The following is a 21614-nucleotide window of genomic DNA, read 5'->3' on the forward strand; positions in this document are numbered from 1 at the left end:
GAGTAGGAGATAACATTAAAGTTTTCATTGTGGGTAATTTTAAGGATTATGACACCAAGTTGCAAGAATAAATAGATTTCCAGAAAAGATAATGGGTTACTTTTGACATGTGTTCCCAGGAGACATTTGAAAATACAGGTCTGGAGCTAAAAGTACAAGTTCAGGAAGATTTTTAAGGATGTAGAGAAAAGAAAGCATATAGCTGATCCTTTGAAGATGCCTACGTGTAACAAAGGAGGTGTTCCAGGTTAGCCTGGTAGAGTGCATTTATCCTCCACTCTCTCTTGAAAGCCATTAGAATGATTATAGAGGGCTAAGAAGGTGTAAAGAACAAGCACAAAAGAAACGAGAAAGAAATCAACAGCAGACAAGAGATGTCTGCTTTTAGAAGATGGAAAACAGGAAGCTACAGTACCTGCATGAGGAGATGTTTATGAAAACAAACTGGTGAGTGATTCATAACCTTGGAAAGACCAGAGACTGTAGGGTGTGTGGTAGGGTAGACAACTGAGGAATTTCTAAGTAAATTTATGTAAGGAGTAGCTAGACCCCAGGTTCACCCCTGCTTCATCTCTACCATGAATGAAACTAGAGATTTTTTTTCTGAAGAGGTCGAATCATAGAGGCTGTGGACTTAGCGATGTCAGGCACAGCTGAAAACAGGAGATTGGAGGCTTCCTTTCTAGGAAATGAATTAGCCTACAGAAAGAAAAACTAGAGCTGCTGCTACATGAGGTTTTGACAGAAAAATGGCCACATCCTCCTCTGTTCCCCAGTGGTGCAGCCACCAGTAAATGCCAACATGCCTATGGTTTCTAATTCACATTAGGGGCCTGGCTTTTAAATATTAATGCGCACATTGACTTAGAAATATTATCAAGCCTGATGTTTATGTATATATACTTAGAGTTTTTAAAGTTTATTTTAAAAAATAAAATATGATTACAATGAGGTGATTTGAGAAAATATCCCAGGAATGAAGGACTTGAGTTTCCAGTTTGAAAGCAGCCATCAAGATTCCAGCATAGTGGATATAAACAGACTCACACCAAGACACAATGCTGTATTCAGAACCCTTGGGGTAAAGGAAAGATCTAATGGCCTCCAAAGAGAGGGAGAATAAAAGTCTTGGAAAAATGATCTGACATTAGGATAGCTTCAGACTTCTCAAGAACAGTTGTGAAAGCTAGAAGCGGTGGATCGGTTCATTCAAAATTACGAGAGACAATTAATTCCAACTTCGAATACCAAGTTTTAAGTCATGCAAAGTCTCAAAGGTTTACTATCTGAGTTAATGCCTTGGAGGATATATGCTATCAAAACTGAGTATAAACCAAAACAGAAGACATGGGATGTAGGGAACAAGTGAAAGGAAGATCAAGAGGGTTATTGGTCTAGACTGAATGTGACAGAAGACTCCGGAGGGATTTTCTCCAGATTAAATTTATAGGATGTTTCTATCTGAATATTTTAAAAGTAGATTTAGACAATTGAAGATTTTGGTGTATTATTAGTAATAAATACAAGGCAGTCTGCTTTTTAGGTGAGGGGAGGAATTATGTAAGAAAGGAAAAGCCGTGAATAGCTTTCAGCTAATGGGAAATTGCTTAACTTGAAGCCTTTTGTTTGGAGTCTGGATTGTTTTACAAAAATAGGTAAATAATACCACTGCTGCATTTGTCTGGTTGCAAGAAGAGAAATACATTCTTTGATAATGGGCTTGTTTTCTCCAAGAATTGTCTTTTCATTGGTTTTTGATGTAATAAGAGCTGATCCAAAGTCCCTTATTCTACAAGAATCCAAGAGATGTATCTCTACCTCAGTATCTACATCCATTAACCTAATCTTGGCTTGGTTCTGTTCTCTCACCGAATCTTGGCTTGGTTCTGTTGCATCTGTATTGGAAGGTCTCAGAAATTGAGAAAAGTGTACATGTTGAAGATACATTTCTGTTTTTCTGAGTTCGGATTTATTGACATTAATTAAATGGTTATGAGAAATCACAGGTTAGGTGGAATCCTAGTCCTCTTAATAAGTTGTTATTGAAAGAGAAATACCATAAAGACCAAGTTTACTACTACAGTTTGTCTGCTTCCACTGGCAAAATATCTGGGGCAGAAACAATATTTTGTGTGCCTTTCTGTGACTCTGGCTTGTGCACTCCCCCTTTCCTATCTCTTAAATTCAAACTTTGAATATAATAGCGAAATTCTGGAAAACTATATAATATGTCAAGGATCTTGGTCAAAGCTATGGAAAAAAATTTATGTAAAAGGGTGTTTATTACTGCTCTAAAAATAGTTATTACATGTTCAGTAGTAGTTGGACAGTTAAATAAATTATGGCATGTCCACATGGATATTAGGGAGCCAGTTATGAACTCCTCATAATAGAATATTAAGTAGGCTATTAAGGCTATTAATATTAAGTAGGCTATTATGTGCACATATACGTAGGTATAAATAAATGTGTAGATAAATAACTCCATGTGTATTTTAACATCAAAAACATTGTTTTTATTTTTGTAATCAGAAAAACAGTCTTTTAAATAAATTAAACTGCAGCCATGTTTTCCTGCATCAGATTTAGTGGCTGTTTTTGTGTCTAGAATCAAAAGGAAAGTTTTTTGAGCTACAAGAAAATTTAGAGGTCATTCAGTCCAACAAAAACCACCACAATCCATTTCTTCCTCCCACACACATTCCCAATGCTAAGTCTCTTTACAACACACAGAGTATTTTGTCATAAAGTCTTTTCTGTTTTGTCAGTTGATGGGCAGATTGCTGCCTCAAAAGGCCAACCCGTGCCACTGTTCAAAAGCTTTTTTTATTAGAAAAAATCTTTCTTATTTTCAGTTAAAATCTGCTTCACCGTGAGTTCCATTCAGTGATCCATGTTTTGCCTTTTGGAAATTTATAATCTTCCTTATAAATGTTCACTAAAAATACTTGTATTTGCCAGGTAAACATTGTAAGCTTGTGTCCTGCTCTTTCTATGACAGCGTTCTCCTTCCCTTCTCTGGAGATGAGTGCTTGGTTTTCTAGACTGAACACTGTATTTAAGATGTGGTTTGGGCGCCTGGGTGGCTCAGTGGTTGGGCTGCTGCCTTCGGCTCAGGTCGTGATCTCAGGGTCCTGGGATCGAGTCCCGCATTGGGCTCTCTGCGGGGAGCCTGCTTCCTCCTCTCTCTCTCTCTGCCTGCCTCTCTCTGCCTGCCTCTCTGCCTACTTGTGATTTCTCTCTGTCGAATAAATAAATAAAATCTTTAAAAAAAAAATTCTTAAAAAAAAAAAAGATGTGGTTAAACCGGGGTGGGTTACCAGTCCCTGCTGTGGTCATTATATTCCCATTAGTGCAAGATAATCCTGTTTTCTATTTTCTGCTAACTGTCTATTTAGTTTGAAATTTTATGGTAGGTCTTTTGGGACTGGGGTTGGAGGGAGGGAATGCATGAACTAAGATAATTATTTTCTGTCTTATATTTGGAATGGTTAATTTTTCTGAAATTTATTTTATCCTTATTAAGTTTATTTTGTTAGGCTTAACATACTCTAATTTGTTGAAATTTTGAACTCTTGAATTTTTCATTTAGTGTTTTAGCTATTCTAGCTTTGTGTCACTCGGGGATTTAATAAATATGTCTTCTCTACATATACCCAGTTAATTATATGATACAAACATCTAACCATGTATTCTCATCCATACATATTTATCTGTTTCATTCCAGCTTTTCCCCTTAGTAGCTGTGTGACTTTGGACAAGTTACTGAATTTTCTGCCTCAGTTTTATTATATGTAAAAAGAGAATTAGTAATAGTGTCACCTGAAAGAGTTGTTACGGAGGTGAAGATAGCGAAGCATTTAGAATTATACCCAGCACAGAATCCAGCATAGCAGGTGGAAAGTCGCTGGAGGACAGGAGGGCTGGCAGCCAGGGAAGAAAGCTAGGTGTGAAGCAAAGGAGAACAAGGACAAACTGGAACTCGCAAGGACAAAAGATCCCGTATCTGTCTCACGGCCTCCAGCTTTGATAAGCGGCTAATTTGCAGAAGAAGCTGGCACCTTTTGCCAGAGGGCTATCCATGCCTGGCTTAGGAATCGGAAAAATTGCCGAGGAGCTCCACCAGGAGCTGCAGGTGCTGCAGGTGGGGCCTCTGCCCCGCCCTCCAAGGTGAGCCAGGCCATCCCCGGCACGTGCACAGTGTTGTCAGCACACGGCTGGGCTGCACTCCCCGGAAGGCAGAGTGCGGGCCGCTCTTACTGCAGCCTGCATATCACGTGCGTGCACAAGCCGCTGGAGCCAGCCCTAACTTAGAACCACACAGAGAAGGTGGTTCTGACAAATGTAGCTCCAGCTTAGCTGTGTTTGGCCAAGCCCGCAATCACCGCAGGAGACAAGCCCTTCAAAACAGTGAAAGAAATTAGAAGCTACTTTTATATCCTATAGTATGCAATGTCTGTATATAAAAGACCATTGAAAAACTGCTTTAAAGTTAAACTAACTATGAGTAGTGGTACAAGAATAAATGGAACAATAGAACAGAACAGAGTTCAGAAATAGGCCCCCTTATATGTGGGAATTTCATCTTTGAAGAAAAGCAGTGCAGGTCATTGAAGGAAAGTCAGATTAGTTAATAGGTGATGTTAGGAAAACTGTTCATTAGGAAAGAGTCCTGGGAGTTCAGCTGGATCCCTGGTAAATAACAAAACTGATCTTAATATAGATCATGCTTTAAATATAAAAAATGAAATAAAATCAGGGGGAAAAAAATGGAGGTTTTTTTTCCCAACTCTGGGAGTGAAGATGGCATGGCACAAAACCCAGAAACCATAGAAGAAAAGATAAAATATTTTAGCCACTTGAAGTGGAAAACATCTACAAGGGGGAAAAAAAAAGTGGCACACTGGGAAGACACACTTGGAAAACATTTGATAGTCAATGGGTAAACTTAAAATCTGAAATTAAGGGAAAAATACTAAGTTAAAATAAGTAAAGGCATTTCACTGAAAATATAGATGGAAAATAGCATGAACAATTGAAAAATAAATGTTTGACCCACTCAGAGAAATGATGTAAACGTAATAATCAGATGCCATGTTTTACTCTCCACTTCAGATTTTAAAAATTTGTGTTCTGGTGTTGGCAAGGATGTAAAGATCTAGTCATTTACCCAGGAGATGAGAGTGTGTGTTGTTTGATGTGAGTGATAGAATCTTTGGGGGAAAACCTATTGAAATGCTAAGTTCACATAAATTTTGCTCCAGGAGTCCTGCTCCTGTTGTAGAACTGTCCTGCAGGTGTACTCCCCCGGATGAGGAAGACTGATGAAAAAGGTGCTCTTTGCTTCCACATGGTTGACATTCTTTGCTTCTGTACTGAATAATTAAGTGCCAAATGTACCTTTTCGGCCACATCTCCTGTTAGACCACTTTCCCCAGGCATTTGATCTGTATCCGCCTGTTAGGCCTTTTCACTTCCATGTCCTTAATCTTGCTGTCCCTTCTGTGTGCAGTGCTCATTCCTTTTTTTTTTAATCCCTAACAGAATCCTATTACTTTCTCGAGGCCTTGTTCAAAAGCCCTGTCTTTGAGGCCTCTCTAACACTAAGGCAGAATTAGTTCATCCTTAGCTATACTCACAATACTTCCCTGGCCCTGATAGTCTACAGGAAACATTAATACCTTCAGGGCTTGGTTTTATGTTTGGGTTGAGTATACACTCGACAAATGTTTGTTGAACCGTACAGAATTACGGTATTATTTGTAATATTATATTTGGTTGCCATATTATAATTGGTTGTGTAAACATCTGTCTCCTCTATATTGTGCAGCTCCTCAAAAATCAAGACTACTGTTTTTTTTAATATAGTTTATTTTTTAATTATAAAAATAATGTGTGGATATGGCAAGGTGAATTAAATATTAATGTGGAACATAAAAAATGAAAAAGAAAAGTTTCTCTGTATTTCCACCTCCAGTTTCACTTCCCAGAGATAATTATTATTAAACTGTTCTTGTTGTATCCCTTTTAGGAGTTTTCCGGGTATAACCAAACATATAAAAATTTATAATGTATATCTTTTTAATAGCCTTTCTCCCCCTACCGAGGCATAGTATACTTACTGTTCTGAGACTTGCTATTTTCTTCTTACTCTTTATTTAGAGAAGGTTTCCATATGGACACAAATCCAATGAGGATTGTCATTTATTTAATCAGTAATTTATTGTCATATAAAATACAACATTTTTATATATAGAAGTTGGTTCTATTCTAGTTTTTTGCTGTTAAAAACATTTAAATGAACACCCTTTTACATATAATTCTGCTGTTGGTATGAATGTAAATATTGGCTAGATTTCTAGCAGAAAGATGGCTGGGTCAAGGGGCATGTGTATTTGAGTTATGATCATTTTAGAGCACTAACTTCACAAAATTTCTCATAGATAGCTTTGGAAGTTCAGGGAGGAAAATGTTTTAGAAAATTAGCTGATCAGAAACGTTAGAATCAAGAGAATATTCTGAGAAGTAACAAAACATTTAGATAGTACTTGATAGGTGAAGTAAGCTTTGAGCAGGCTTTTTAAAAATCAGTCTTAAATTATTTTGAATTTTTAAATGATTCATAATAAATTCAGACAAGAGAATAAGTCACTTAAATATTTTTCTATAGGTTAAGAGCCACAGATAAATCAAACAGGTCTTAGGAAATGAATGGGGATACAAGTTTCAGCATTTCTCACTCTTTCAAGCTATCATTTCCTCGGATCCTTAATTCCACCTCTTTGCTCTAGGTGCGTCTGAGCTCTTTGTCCTTATTTACTAAGTAAATGGTGACCAGAATATACAAATGATACAATGTACTATGAAGTAATTCATCTAACAGATACTAAAGTGCCTCATATGTGCCCTTGCTACTTTATCTGCTGAGGATGCCTCTGTGAATATAGGAGAGAACAGTCCTGACATCACGGAACTTAGAAGTTTTTTTGAGTGCCTGCCCATAAAAATAGGCCCTTTGTGTGTATATCATCTGTACTTTCCATTATGCTCTCCCCTTGCCCTGCTCTGTTTTTTTTTCTGTACTGTTACCACCTGATACGTATGTTTGTTTTTTTATCTGTCTCTCCCATTAAGTAGAATGTAAGCGTATAACTGCAGGAACTTTTGCTTTTAACTACTCTCACCTCCTAGCACCCAGCACACAGTGTATGAGGCACTCAATAAATAGGTGTTACGTAAGGATAAAGTTGGCTGTTTGCCTCTGTATGCTGACGCTGTTAAGTAGTAGTTTGTTTTTCAGCTTTATTGCGCTCCAATTGACGTAAGATGTTGTGTAAGTGTAAGGTGTTCAGGGTGATTAATACATTTATGTATTGCAGTGTGATTACCATCTGCAATGTCAGCTGACATCTTTGTTGTGAGAGCCTGTAGGAGCTTTCTTAGCAGCTTTCAGGTATATAATATAGAATCGTTAACTGCCATCACAATGCTGTACATTAGATCTCCAGAACTTACCTTCAAACTTTATTCCCTGTGACTAACATCTGTGCAGTCCCCTGGCGCACATAATCCCCATTCTGCTCTCTGTTTCTACATGAGTATGGCCTTTGAGCATTTCACATATGGATATCATATATCATATAGTCTTTGTCTTTTTTTTTCTGACTGATCTCACTCAGCATAATGCCGTCAGGGTCTACCCATGCTGGAAATGGCAGGATTTCCTTCTTTCTCATGGCTGAATAGTATTCTCTGTGTGTGTGTGTGCATGCATATGTGTTTGTACACACCGTATCTTCTTTATCCATTCATCTGTTGGTGGACACTTAGGTTGCTTCCATATCTCGGCTCTTGTGTAGCTTAGTTAATGTTGCTGTAAACATGGGGATGCATATAGCTCTTAAGATCCTGCTTTCATTAACTGTGGATATATACCCAGAAGCAGGATTGCGGGATCGTGTGGCAGTTCTATTTTTAAATTTTTGAGGACCCTCCATACAATTTTCCATAGTGGCTGTACCAGTTCGCATTCCCTCCAACAGCGCACAGTGTTACCCTGTTCTCTGCATCTCTGCCATGGTTCTCTTTTCTCTTTGATGAAGCCATTTTAACAGGTATGAGTTGATACCATTGTGGGTTTGGTTTGCATTTCCCTGATAACTAGTGATGCTGAACATCTGCATGTGCCTGTATGTCTTTTTTTTTTTTTTTAATGTCTATTTAGTTCCTCTGCCCACTTTTTAATTGAACTCATTTTTGTTACTGAGTTGTATGAATTACTGAATATTTTCTATGTTAACCCCTTGTATATATGACTTGCAGATATTTCTCTGTAGGTTGTCTTCCATTTTTTATTGTTTTATTGTTTGTTCTGTTATGCAGAAGCCTTTTAGTTTGATGTAGTTCCATGTATTTATTTTTGCCTTTGTTGTGTGTGCTTTTGGTATCATACCCAAAAATCATTGCTGAGACACATGTCAAGGAGCTCTTTGTCTTTGTTTTCTTCTAGGACTTTTGCAATTTCAGCTCTTAAGTAGTTTTTCATCATATTTTGTCACTTCTAATTGTATTTTTTTAAAGATTTTATTTCTTTATTTGACAATCAGAGATCACAAGCAGGCAGAGAGGCAGGCAGGGGGAGGGGAGCAGCCTCCCCGCTGAGCAGAGAGCCCAAAGCGGGGCTCGATCCCAGGACCCTGAGATCATGACCTGAGCCAAAGTCAGAGGCTTAACCCAGTGAGCCACCCAGGTGCCCCTAATTGTATTTTTTTAAAGTTTTTATTTAAGTAATCTCTACACCCATTGTGGAGCTCGAACTCATGACCCGGAGATCAAGAGTCACATGCTTTTCCAACAGAGTCAGTGAGGTGCCCTTCTAACTGTTTTTTTTTAAAGCATTCCCTGCTTATCTTACATAAAATTTCAGATTGCTCCCTTTCCCCCCTCTCATTTCCCCTTTAACTTTTCTCCATAGCACCCAACTTCTAACATACTATATAATTTCCGTAGGCGTTTCCCAACTTATATAAATTTCATGAGGGCAGTGTGTATTGTATATTTTAGTTATTGTTGTATCTCCAGTATCTATGGAGGGAACACATATACTTGTTTCAGACTTAGGTATTTGTTGAATAAAGGATTGAATTATTTGATTCCAAGAGAGATCGCTGAAAAAAGCGTTTTATAAGATCTTGCAAAAATGGGAGCAGGAGGGCGAAGAGAATAATAGACCTATTGGGGAGTTGAGGCTCCGGGCTTGAACTCAAAATTTGGTTTGTGCTAGAAGATTGCTATCAGTGACTAGGTGAGGAAATTGATGAAGCAAGAAGAAAACGCCCAACGCAAGCTGAGAAGAGTGGGGGAGTCGGGACAGTGGATTTGTTTTCAGTAGAATCAGAGGTTCAGATGCCCACATGAAGGAGAAAAGCAGAAATAGTGCCAACTAGCTGGTTTTGGAAGATAGATAAAGTTGGTAAACCTAGAGCAGTGGTTCTTAAGCTTGAGCTTGTATCAGAATCACGTGGATAGGTTGATAAAGCACAAGATGGCTGGGCTCCATCACCCGAGATTCTGATTAGTACATCTTGAGTGGGGTCTAAGAATCTGCGTTTGTAAATATTATGCTGCTGGTCATTGAGGAACTGCTGACCCCTGTGAGTCAGTGCACCTTTTATGGCAGAAGCTAGGGGTCAAGGAATCACCTATGCTGACAAGGGATAGCCAGTACTCCATGAGGGCAGGTGGGCAGATCATTGCTGTTAGCTGCGTTATGTTGTCCAGTCTCCTCAACTGCTGGTCCACTGGAGGACCAAAACTATGGTCTGCATGGTTTTTACTTCCTCTTAGGACTCACCACAGTGTCACAGTGCAATCCAAATATTAAATGGTAGGTATACCCACATACACAGAGTGAATTTCACTGGCATTCTTTAATAGAAGCATTTTTTTTAGTTTCAAGCCTGTTCCTTTGAAGTATCCTTGCTATTTTTTTTTTGCTGCAGTAGAGGGAGCTATAATCCAGATTGTATTCATATAGCAATAACACATAATGGGGTTAATTTCCTTTCCCATCCTTTCCTTTTAGTCTTTTTTTAAAATCCACTTTAATGAAGTACTTTAAATGTGCAGTTTATTGTCTTTGGGCAGATATATATGCCTGGGTAACTAGCACCTCAGTTACTCTGGAACACTTCAGTTCCTAGTCTTGCAGTGATAACTGCCCCACCTCCAAATACACAGCTGCTTTTGGTCACTATAGGTTGCCTGCCTAGAATCTCATGTAATTGCAGTCATGCAGTATGTACTTACTTTTGTGCATAATATTTTTTAGATTAGTCAGTGTTGTTGCATGTATCAGTAGTTCACTTTTTTCTGATGGTAAGTAGTATCCTGTTGTAAGGGTATACCATGTTTTGTGTATCTGTTATTCTCTTTTTGATGGCATGTGCCCTATGCTTTTGAAAGGAATCGGGGTGAAAAAGGAATTATGTTTATTTACCATCTGACTACCTGTAAGTATTTTGCTCTTAATTTCTTCTTTCCAGGAAGTTTTTAATTCTTCCCTTAAGAGTAATGGTACCTCATTGGCTATTATCAAATAGTTACTGCCAAATAATTTGCTATTATTAAATAAAATTCTAAATGTTTCTGATCTTCTTCTTAAAGTAGAGATGGCATAGATGAAACCATAGGAGCCAAAATTTGTAGCAACAGTCTTCCTCTCAAAACTTAAGTAAATATTGTTGCCTAAAGTTGTTATAAAAGTTCTGGTGAGACTTCCAGTTTTCCCTTTGCAAACCATTTTATTGACCAAGTTTTTCTTGATACTTAGCTAGGTTTGCTAATTAGCTGCTCTTTCTAGATGGAATATTTTAGTATGATAGAGAAAACTAGTAATATAGGAAAAGGTAATAGTAATACAAGAAAAGTAAATAAAGGGTAATAGACCTGTAATCAAGAACTATACCAAAATGCTAATTGTAGCATCTAGGAGGTAAGCATGTATGGGTTTCACCATAAAATTCTTTTGAAGTTTCTGAGGTGTGAAGGTTTTATAGTAAAATACTAGGGCAGGGGAAGAAGGGAAAGCTAGTAAATTGTTGCCCAGGACAGATATTGTTACTGATGTTGCTTTTCTGTCCTCCAGTAGTTCTGGTTCTCCTTTTTATACCCCCTGTTATCTGCCTGTGCCTGTCAAGTTATTCTCAGCATAAGCAAATGAAAGCACAGCCCGCTATCAGACTATTAAAGCTAATCCCTAGTGAAGAAGGTTTTGAAGTAGGTTCAAAGACAGTTCTGATAATAGTTTTGTCAGTAAAGCATCAAGAGTAGCATGACTTCTAAGTTTGTAATCAAAAGTGTCCAAGTAATATATTTGGGAGAGAGGGAGGAATCAATGAGATTTTTGGAGTGAGGATTCTTAGCCAAGGAAAAAACAGTTTGGGAGGGAAGACTGGAAAAACCAAGCCACTATTCCCTTCCATTTATCTTTCATCTTTTATCTTGTCTGTAACTAGATCCTAAAGTTAACCTCCTACCATGAGAAAATGACTATATTTCCAGCTGGAAAAGTAGCATTAAATCTCCTGTTCTGTGCTGTTCTCTGCACCCTTACCCCTGACAGCTGATTTGCAAACTAAGTCAAATCCATAAGTATTTATTAAATAACCGCTCTCTTTTCAGAATTGTGCTATTTGGAAATTAAAGTGTATGAAACATAACGCTGTATGAGGAGCTTGCAGTCTAGTTAAGAAATCTCTTATTTCTGGCCCTGGGCAAATTCAGTAAAAGTACAAACTGTATAGTCAAGTGCTAAATAGAATATAAATGTTTTAGAGATTCAAAGAAGGGAACTTTGGTGTGGGCTGGAGTAGTCATGAAAAAAGTTTGAGATAATGCTACATTGTAGTAGGTGAGGTAAAGCAGAAAGTCATTTCATGAAAAGGGATTCAGCTTGAGAAAACAAATGCTACTGTTCTTCAAAAAGACAGTAAAGAAACTGGACTTACTAAAGAATATTCATTGGAAGTAATGGGAGATAGGCTTCTAGAATCAACATCAGGGAAGCAGCAGTATGGATGAACATTGAGAACACTATGTTCAGTGAAATGAGCCAGTCACAAAAAGATTGTTATGATTCCACTCGTATAAAGTACCTCTAACCAAACTGATAGGAACAGAAAGTAGAAGGTGGTTTATCAGGCACTGGGGGAAGGGAAAAGGGGAATTGTTGCTTGAAAGGGTGTAGAATTTCAGTTTTGCAAGATTAAAGAGTTCAGGAATCTGTTTCACAATTGTGTGAACATACATAGCTCTACTGAACTTAAAAATAAGATGGTAAATTTCTTTGTTTCTTTTTTAAACTATAGTTGACACACAGTGTTATTGTTAGTTTCAGGTATAGAACATACTGATACAATAACTCAGTCTATGTTATGCTCACCACAAGTCTAGCCACCATCTGTCACCGTCTGTCACCACAGTCCTATTACAGTATCATTGGCCATGTTTCCAGTTCTGTACCTTTTATCTATGTGACTTACTCATTTCATAACTGGAAGCCTATGTCTCCCTCTCCCCTTCACCCATTTTGCCCATCCCTCCACCCTTGGCAACCATGTTTATTCTCTGTATTTATGGGTCTGATTCTGCTGTTTGTTTATTCATTTATTTTTTAGACTTGATATATGAGTGAAATCATAGGGTATTTGTGTTTCTCTGATTTATTTCACTTAGCATAATAACCTGTAGGCCCATCTGTGTTATCACAAATAGCACGATTAAGGGGATAAATTTTATATTATGTGGGGTTTTTTTTTTTAACCACAATGAAAAATCGGAGAAGCAATGGCATTCCTCAAAAGGGAATCATAAGATCAAATGCAAAGCATCAACACTTTAACTCCCACCCACCCCCCTCCTCCAACCCCTATAACTTCTACCTGGGGTGAAAGGAAACGAAAGAAAACTAAATGGAACTAAAGGAAACTAAAGAAATTATATATCAAGATATCACTGTACATGTAATTTTATAATTAATATTCTTTCAGGAATGATGCAGAGATAAAACAGAATAGGTAGCTAATTTTAAAGAAGGGAAAAGTTGGATTGAGAAAAATAAAAGTAGATGGATTTAATGTCCATTTTCACAAAGTTCTAGGAAGTCATAAGACTTTGATATGAAGATAGGAAGACTTTGGAGAAAAATTAGTGATCAAGAAGAGCCAGAAAGGCTTCCTCAGAACAAGTTCTTGCTGGACTAACTCTAATGTTCTTTTTGGATTGGTTTAATAGTAGAGGATTAAGTGATTCCATGAAAATACATGGTGTTCAGCAAATTGTTTGACAAAGTATCTCAAAATGGAAGAACCAACTCTTCCTCCAAGATGAAGTAACAAGGCCCAGAATTTACCCTTCTACCCAAAGCAGACGGATGAAATATATAGGAAACAATGGTTTTCAAAACACTGGAGGAGTTGGTCTGAAGGAATGTGGTCTCTGAGAGATGGGAAACAAACCAGCAGCCCTGGGTTTGCCGCAGCTTGCTGCCTTGGTAGAGCTTCCCCACAGCACAGGGAAGGGAACATGAGGCTGAGTGCAGTAGGCTCCCTGAGGAAATCGGAGTTGTGAGTCCAAGGAAATGAAAATAGCTGGTGGTTACAGGAGAGTAGTGGAGAGTAGCGGGCTGCACAGGGAGAGAACGCCAGAGAATCCCTCTGGGAGTAGTTAGCAGAGGGAAGAAACTATACCTGAGTGGGGAAAGAATCCTTTATGAGGAATTAAAGGGAACAGTTTATGGTGACCACACAGGGTCAGAAACAGTGCCTGTTCCTAGGAGCCTGACTGGAAAATCTTATAATTCACAGGGCATGGAGTAGAGTACTCAGGATAGTCCTTCCTCAGTGGTGAGGAATAATCTCTAGCTTTGGATCTGCATAGTCACAAAAGCAAGACTTGAAGGTATTGAATTGTTTCCAAGTAACTTAACTATATACCTGAACAAAACTCAGGATTTATAGGAATACAAAATTATCTAGCAACCACAGGTAAAACTCAATGTCTGGCATCCAGCCAAGGATGCCATGTATGGTATACCAGGCAGGAAGGGATGACCAGTAATGAAAATAATCAACTGAAACTGACTCAGAGCTCATATAACTGTTAGAATTAGCAGGGGGCATTAAAGCAGTTATTATAATTATATGCCATATATTAAAAAAAATTAAAGAGAGACATGGGAGATAATAAAATCCAAATCAAACTTCAGAAGTGGAAACTGCCAAGTCTGAATTGAAAAATACACCTTAAGAGGATTAATAGCAGATTAGAACTTGCAAAAGAAAAGATTTGTGAACTTGAAGACATTGCAGCTGAAATCAAAATGAAAACAAGAGCCAAAAAAGAATCTTATTAAAATGCAAAGACTATCTGTGAGCTGTGTGACAACTGTAGGTTGCTTAAAATATGCGAAATTGAAGTCTGAAGTGGAGAGGACAGAAGAAAGGATTAAAAATATATTTATGTGGGCCAAAATCTTTCCAAACTTATACCCACTCGAAGGAACTGAACAAAGTCTAAGGACAAGAAACATGAAGAATACCTCACCAAGGGCACATCATAAACACATTGCTTAAAACCGGTGGTAATGAATAAGAGTCTGAAAAGCCATCTGAGGAGAAAAACGAGTTAGGTAGAAAGCAACACATACAAGAATGATGGCAGGGTTCTCATTGGAAACAAGACTAATATCCCTCATGAACAAATATGCATAAAGCAGCTAAACAAGATTTTAGCAAATTAAATCTAACAACCTATTCAATAGATAACACATCATGACCAAGTAGATTTACTCTGGGCATGGAGGTTTGACATTTGAAAATCAGTGAACTGAAAAAGAAAAACCATATGATCATATGGTTTTCAGTAGACACAGAAAAATTATTGGACAAAATCGAGCATCCCTTCCTGATAAGACTCTTAGCAAACCAGGAATGGAAAGGAATTCTCTCAACCTGGTGAAGAGCATAAATGAAAAATCTACACCTAACCTCATACTGAAAAACTGAATGTGTTCCTCCTAAGATCAGGAATAAGACAAGGATTTCTGTCTGTTCTCTTCACTTCAGTTTAGCCTTGAACTGGAGGTTCTAGCTAGTATAGTCAGACCAAAAAAAGAAATAAAAGACATCCAGACTAGAAAAGAAGTAGTAAAATTAACTTTTTTTCATAAAAGTTGTGGTCACCAAAGTAGGAAATCCTGTGGAGTTACTGAAAAGTTACTAGAATTATTGAACTATTTAGCACAGTTGCAGATGCAAGATTAGTATATCAAAATTAATTATGTATGTATTAAACATGAACTGAAATTGAAGCTGAAAAACATAGTACCGCAACATTATGAAATACTTAGGGATAAATCTTGACAAAACACATGAAAGACCTGTATACTAGAAACTAAAAATCATTGCTGAAAGAAATTAAAGACCTAATTAAATGGATTTACTTTGTTGATGGTTCTGAAAACTCAGTATTGTTCATTCTTTTCAGATTGATCTATAGATTCAGTTAAGTCCCAGTTGAAATCTTAAGAGACTTTTTTACAGAAATTAGAAAGCTGTTTCTGAATTTCATGTGGAAATGTGAAGAACCTAGAAAAACCAAAACAAGTTTGAAAAAGAATAAAGTTCAAAGCGTAACACTGCCTGATTTCAAGACTTACTACAAAGCTTTCATAATCATTACATTGTGATATTGGTGTAATGCTAGGCAAATAAATTGATGGAATAGAATAGAGAGTCCAGAGAGGAAAAACCTTGTATATATTTGGACACCTGATTTTTGACAAAGGTACAGAGGCATTGCAATGAAAAAAGGTAGGCTTTTTTGATAGAATAATTGAATTTCTATATGCATATACAAAAAATCAATTCAAAATGTATCATAGACCTAAGTTTAAAACCTAAAAGTACAGGGGCACCTGGGTGGCTCACTCATTAAGCATCTGCCTTCGGCTCAGGTCATGATCCCAGGGTCCTGGGATAGAGCCCCACATCAAGCTCCCTGCGTAGTAAGGAGCCTGTTCTGCCTCTCCCATTGCCCCTGCTTGTGTTCCCTCTCTCGTTGTGTCTCTCTCTGTTAAGTAAATAATAAAATCTTAAAACAAAACAAGACAAAAAAAAACCCTAAAAATACAGCTTGTAATAGAGAACAGAGAAGATCTTTGGGACCTTGGGCTAAGCAAAGATTTTTTTTAGATATACACCAAAGCATGATACATAAAAGAACAAGTTGATCAGTTGGTCTAAAATTTTAAAAAATCTCTCTGAAAGACATTTGAAGAAGAATGAAAGAAAATGAAGGGATGAAAAGATAAGGCACAGACTAGGATAAAATTTTTGCAGACTATATAATTCTGGGTGATATGACAAATTCTAAAATCTAAATAGTAAGACAATATGCAACCCAATTTAAAACCTGGCAAAAGATACTTCTTTTATATATATATATATATATATATATAAGAATATATAAGGATGGCAGGTAAGCTCATGAAAAAAATGCCAAGCATGATTAGAACAAATTGCAACTACAATGAAATACTACTTACTACACATGTATTAGACTATCAGAATAGACCCACACCTGCAGAGAGATCTCCCTTTACTTTTTGCTTTGGACTTGAGTGGAGATGTAAGGTATGGAGCATCTTCTAATTTTGAGAAGAAAGTCAAGAAAATCTTGAAGATCCTGATGACGGAGGGGGGGAGGGGAGGTATTGGAAACCAGATCTTCTGCCAACCCAGAAAATCCTCTCCACAAATATATCAGAGAAAGAAAACATTTTTATCATTGGATAAGCATGAAACCAGGCGGCAATTTGCATCACAGGCAGATTGCAAAGACAGAAAGAAATTTCACCTTTCCATATAACCAGGCAGATACAATTCCTTACATACGTGTTCCGAAGATAAATTGTAACTTGTCCATAGTTAAGAATAGTTCCTGCACAGCACCATTTGCTATACATAGTTCATTCTAAATTCACGTTGAGGTATTTGGGGTGACTATCTGTGCTAATCAATTGTCTTTATTCAAAGGACAACTGATACTGCTGTCTCTGATAAGGGTTAGTTAGAGCTTTAGAGAGAAAGCCACCTGAGCTAGAGTCCCACAGTGATGGGGACACTGGGGTTCATCTTCCTTGATGATTACATTGCAAAAGCAGGCCACTAGGAGAAACTAAATTGTACAGCTGGCAAGTTTATTCAGCTTTTAAAAAGATTTATGTACATTTCAGAGGGACAGTTAGTTTTCTCAAGGCAGTGAACTAAGAGGAGGGAAGGAAGGATAAGGTATTTTGGCACCAGGAAAAATTTAGTATTTTATTAACTTTTATAAAACCCAGAGCTCTGATAGTGTTTTACTGCTAAATGAACCAGCTTTTGTTATCATCTACCTCTGGGCTTTTGTTGTAGAAGCTAACACCCACTGTTAAGGTAGTTTAGGTATCTTGTATCCTGCAGGCAAAATTATCCTAACTTATTCAGCCCCTAAGGGCAGAGGAAAATGAATCCCTCCCAGCTCCCTTATATCGCAAGACAAAGCCTAAACCATTGCAGTAATCAGAAATATCTGCTTTCTTCAGTTTATCTTTAAAAAAAAAAAAAAAAATGCGGGGTCTCCTTCTCTGTAAGAGGTGGCCCCAGCTGTTGGTTTGGTTCTCAATGCTTGGCACGAAATAAAGCTTTGCTTTACAAAAAAAAAAAAAAAAAAAATGCATGTATATTTTGCTTTGGATTTGTAATATACCCACATTAGTTTTAAGATTTCTTCTTTCCCCACCTCTTCCCCTAAACAAAACAAAACAAAACAAAAAACACTTTAAGATTTGAGAGGAGATGTGGGGAAAAGCAGAGAGGGGCAGGTCCTTTGGGCGAGATTAAAAATTGTATGTTTTAATGCAATTTTTTTTTTTTTATGATTTATTTATTTGGCGGGGAGAGGGAAGAGGGAGAGAATCTTCAAGCAGACTCCTCGCTGAGTGGGGAGCCCGGGGAGCCAGTGCAGGTTCCATCATACAAGCCATGAGATCATGACCTGAGCCAAAACCAAGAGCTGGAAGTGTAACCACCTCAGCTACCATGTGTCCCAATGTGTCATCTTTTAGAATTTAATTTCCACTGAGTATGTTTCAATTTAATTTGATTGCTTAGCAGTCTGTTCCAAAGACATTGTTTAAACATTAGAAGTATAAATGAAATGGAAGTTTTAAGTAAGTTATTTTTCAAACAATCTAAGGGTTATTTTTTTTTTTATGAGTTACATATACATATAAATGCAAACCTTTTTAGAGTTGTAACATCTTTCCGTGATACACGGAACATTGCCATTGGTAGTTGTGAAGAAGAATAAATGAGTCACCAAGGCTTGTTTGATAAGTCAGCATAGAGGCCCAAGTACGTAAGTACATGTTAACTTGGCAGTTGGTTCTTTCAGCTTTACCATTTCTGTGTTGACACTTAAATTTTTCTCCTCAGATTTGGTTGACTTCTCTTGCTGAAAACTTGCCTGTTCAGTTACTACCAACACTTGTGTTGAGATGACTCCTGGCATCACCACCTTGAAATACCTTGACTTTAGATGAGAGACAGCTAAGAGAGACATAAATGAACAACATTTTTAAATAGCTCTAAAAAGTAAGCTACACATCTGTCCAGACTGAGGTCCTTAATAGCATCTTTTCATATGCCTATAGGCTTTTGTCAGCACCCTTGTCATCTATTAAAACCTTAGTTTTGGGGTGCCTGGGTTGCTCAGTAGGTTAAAGCCTCTGCCTTCGGCTCAGGTCATGATCCCAGTGTCCTGGGATCGAGTCCCGCATCGGGCTCTCTGCTCAGCAGGGAGCCTGCTTCCTCCTCTCTCTCTGCTTGCCTCTCTGCCTACCTGTGATCTCTGTCTGTCAAATAAATAAATAAAATCTTTAAAAAACAAAACAAAACAAAAAAAACCTTAGTTTTAAGAAAATTCAAGCCTTGGTGACTCATTTATTCTTCTTCACAACTACCAATGGCAATGTTCCGTGTATCACGGAAAGATGTTACAACTCTAAAAAGGTTTGCATTTACATGTATATGTAACTCATAAAAAAAAACAAACTAACCCTTAGATTGTTTGAAAAATAACTTAGATAAAATGAGTAGTGCGGTAGCTAATTTAGACTATAGACTTTTCTCAACTTTCACAGCACAGATCACACTTCTCCAGTTCTACTTTTAAAATCCAGGTTAAAAGTCTCAAATCACTAATAGTATACCATGTCCTCTAGAGCTTTTTCTGAATGTGTAATCCAAAATTAAAAAGAGTTATTTAACTATATTACTTTAATTTCAAACATTGATTTTGTTATAAATTTGTGAGAATATGTATGTGGTATGTGTTTATGTGAGTGTGTGTGTATCTGTGGGAATCTGTGACAGTGTGTATGAGTGTGTGTTGTGGTATGTGTGTGTCTACGGGAGTGTGTGGTCTCTGTGTGGTTATGGGAGTGTGTATGAGTATGTGGTCTTGTGTGTCTGGATATGTGTATGTGAGGGTGTGGTGTGCGTGTGTCTGGGAATGTGTGGTGTGTGTGTGTGTGTGGTCTTTGTGTGTCTGGGAGTGTGTGTGTATGTGTTTGTGAGAGTGTGTGGTCTTTGTGTCTATGGGAGTGTGTGTGGGGGGGGTCTGTGTGTTTCTGTGGGATTGTATGTGTGAGAAAGAGAGAGTGCATGGTGTGTGTGTGTCTGTGGGAATGTATGGTATGTGTGTGTCCCCGTATGTCTAACCCCTGCTCTCTAGTCTTGCTCCAGGCCCCTTGAACCAAGCAGCAGTGCTTAAGGTCTAGAGGTATCCTGGAGGTCGGGGTGGAAGTTGTGTTAGTTCCTAGGGTTGCCTTAACAAATTACCAGAAACTTGATGGCTAACAGCAATTTCGTCTCCTGATTCTGGAGACCTGAAGTCTGAAGATCATTCTCTCTTGTGGCAGCATAGCTTTCATCCCTGTCTCTGGCTGCTCATGACCTTCCTCCCTGTGTGCCTTTGGGTCCACATCTCCCTCTTTTTTCTTCTGCAAATTTCAAGTTACTGGATTTGGGGGAAGCCCTAAATCCAGGATGATTTCATCTCAAGATCCATAATTGATGACATCCTCAAACATCCCGTCTCTAAATCAGGTCACATTCTGAGGCTCCAGATGGATGTGAATGGGCGAGGCGGGCACACTGTTCCACCCACTATAGTAGTATTCAGTCAGGTTCCTTTTATTATTATTTTAGGGAGAGAGAGCTGTGGGGAGGAGCAGAGGGAGAGGGACAAGCAGACTGGGAGCTCAGAGCCCAACGTGGGGCCCAGTCCCTTGACCCGGACGAGATCATGACCCAAGGCAAAAACAAAGAGTTTGAGGATCAACCGACTGAGCCACCCAGGCACCCTTAATTAGGATCTTTTTTTAAAATGATGGCTTAAAACTAATATTCCTTAAAAAACTAAAAATAATGTCCCTTTTTGTTGTCTAAAGCCTGCACATTCATTATTTTCTTGATTTTTATAATGGTTGTGTTTACATCCGGTACTTCCATAGCATCCCCCATGGAAAGGAATCATTTTGTGGGAGACTTTTGAATTTTTTCTCTTCTCTTTCAAGAATTGATGAAAGTAGAGCAAGCCTGACCCATCAGCCCATATTTAACCCAGACACATGGGATTGCACAGAACATAGCGCTTCCGGATATGTTTGTTCCCAGAACTCCCAGAGCTTGTGCTTCCGGCCTCCCTACAGTAGACCCAGCAGACCCAGCAGTCTCTTGCTACCTCCAGCCAAGTCTGTTTTTTTCAGTTCCAGCTTCTCTGCCCATGATGTGGTGAATGAATTCGAGTCAAGCAGGTCTCAAGGTCTAGGGTCTGGGAGGTTGGAAGCCCTGTTACTCTCCATTCCAGCTTTACCAGTTACAATGTTGCCTCAGGGCTGTCTCTTTTTACTCGGTCATCTAGGAACTGTAATGGTAATCAGAAAAGATATTAATGTGCTATTTTTAAGATAAAGGAATTTCAGCAAAATCATTGTAAAGGAGTTCTTCACCAAATCCTAATGAAGAGTTAGAACCCAGATTTCCTGACTCTCTGGAGTTGATTTTTTTAAGCTCACCTTAAAGACCCCTTTAATAGAATTTAGATTGGAATATGCCCAGCATTATAGGTAACAATTATTGTTTGTGTCAGCTCTATCACTGTGGCTTGCAGTGCCCATGGGGAGGTTGGGAATCCTTGCCTTCGTGTACACAATGCTATTACCTATGGAGAACAAGCACAAAATTCTTATAATCCATAGTGTTTCTGAAACCTTCATTAAACAGTTTGTATTACCTACTTGAAAAAATACAAAAACTCCTAAAGTATCTGTATATAAAAATCCCTGCTAGGTCCAGATAATATGCTAGTTATTTCCTTCACTGTCGGTTAATAAATGTGAATTAATCACCTTCTACTTGCACTATGAGCTCTGTGAGCTGCCAAAGTAGATGATTGATCTTATGTGTGACTTTTAAAAGAATGCCTGTGAAAAATCACAAAGTGGTTTG

The 21614-nt window shown here is 38.0% G+C and overlaps 1 protein-coding gene across 2 annotated transcripts in view; it reads left to right on the top strand.

Annotated features, from left to right (window-relative positions):
• The window catches only part of MAN1A2 (mannosidase alpha class 1A member 2), a 202172-nt gene that overhangs the window by 174334 nt on the left and 6224 nt on the right, over positions 1–21614 (top strand). The window lies entirely within an intron of this gene.

The sequence above is a fragment of the Mustela nigripes genome, chromosome 14, assembly GCF_022355385.1.
Source record: "Mustela nigripes isolate SB6536 chromosome 14, MUSNIG.SB6536, whole genome shotgun sequence".
Classification (NCBI taxonomy): Eukaryota; Metazoa; Chordata; class Mammalia; order Carnivora; family Mustelidae; genus Mustela; species Mustela nigripes.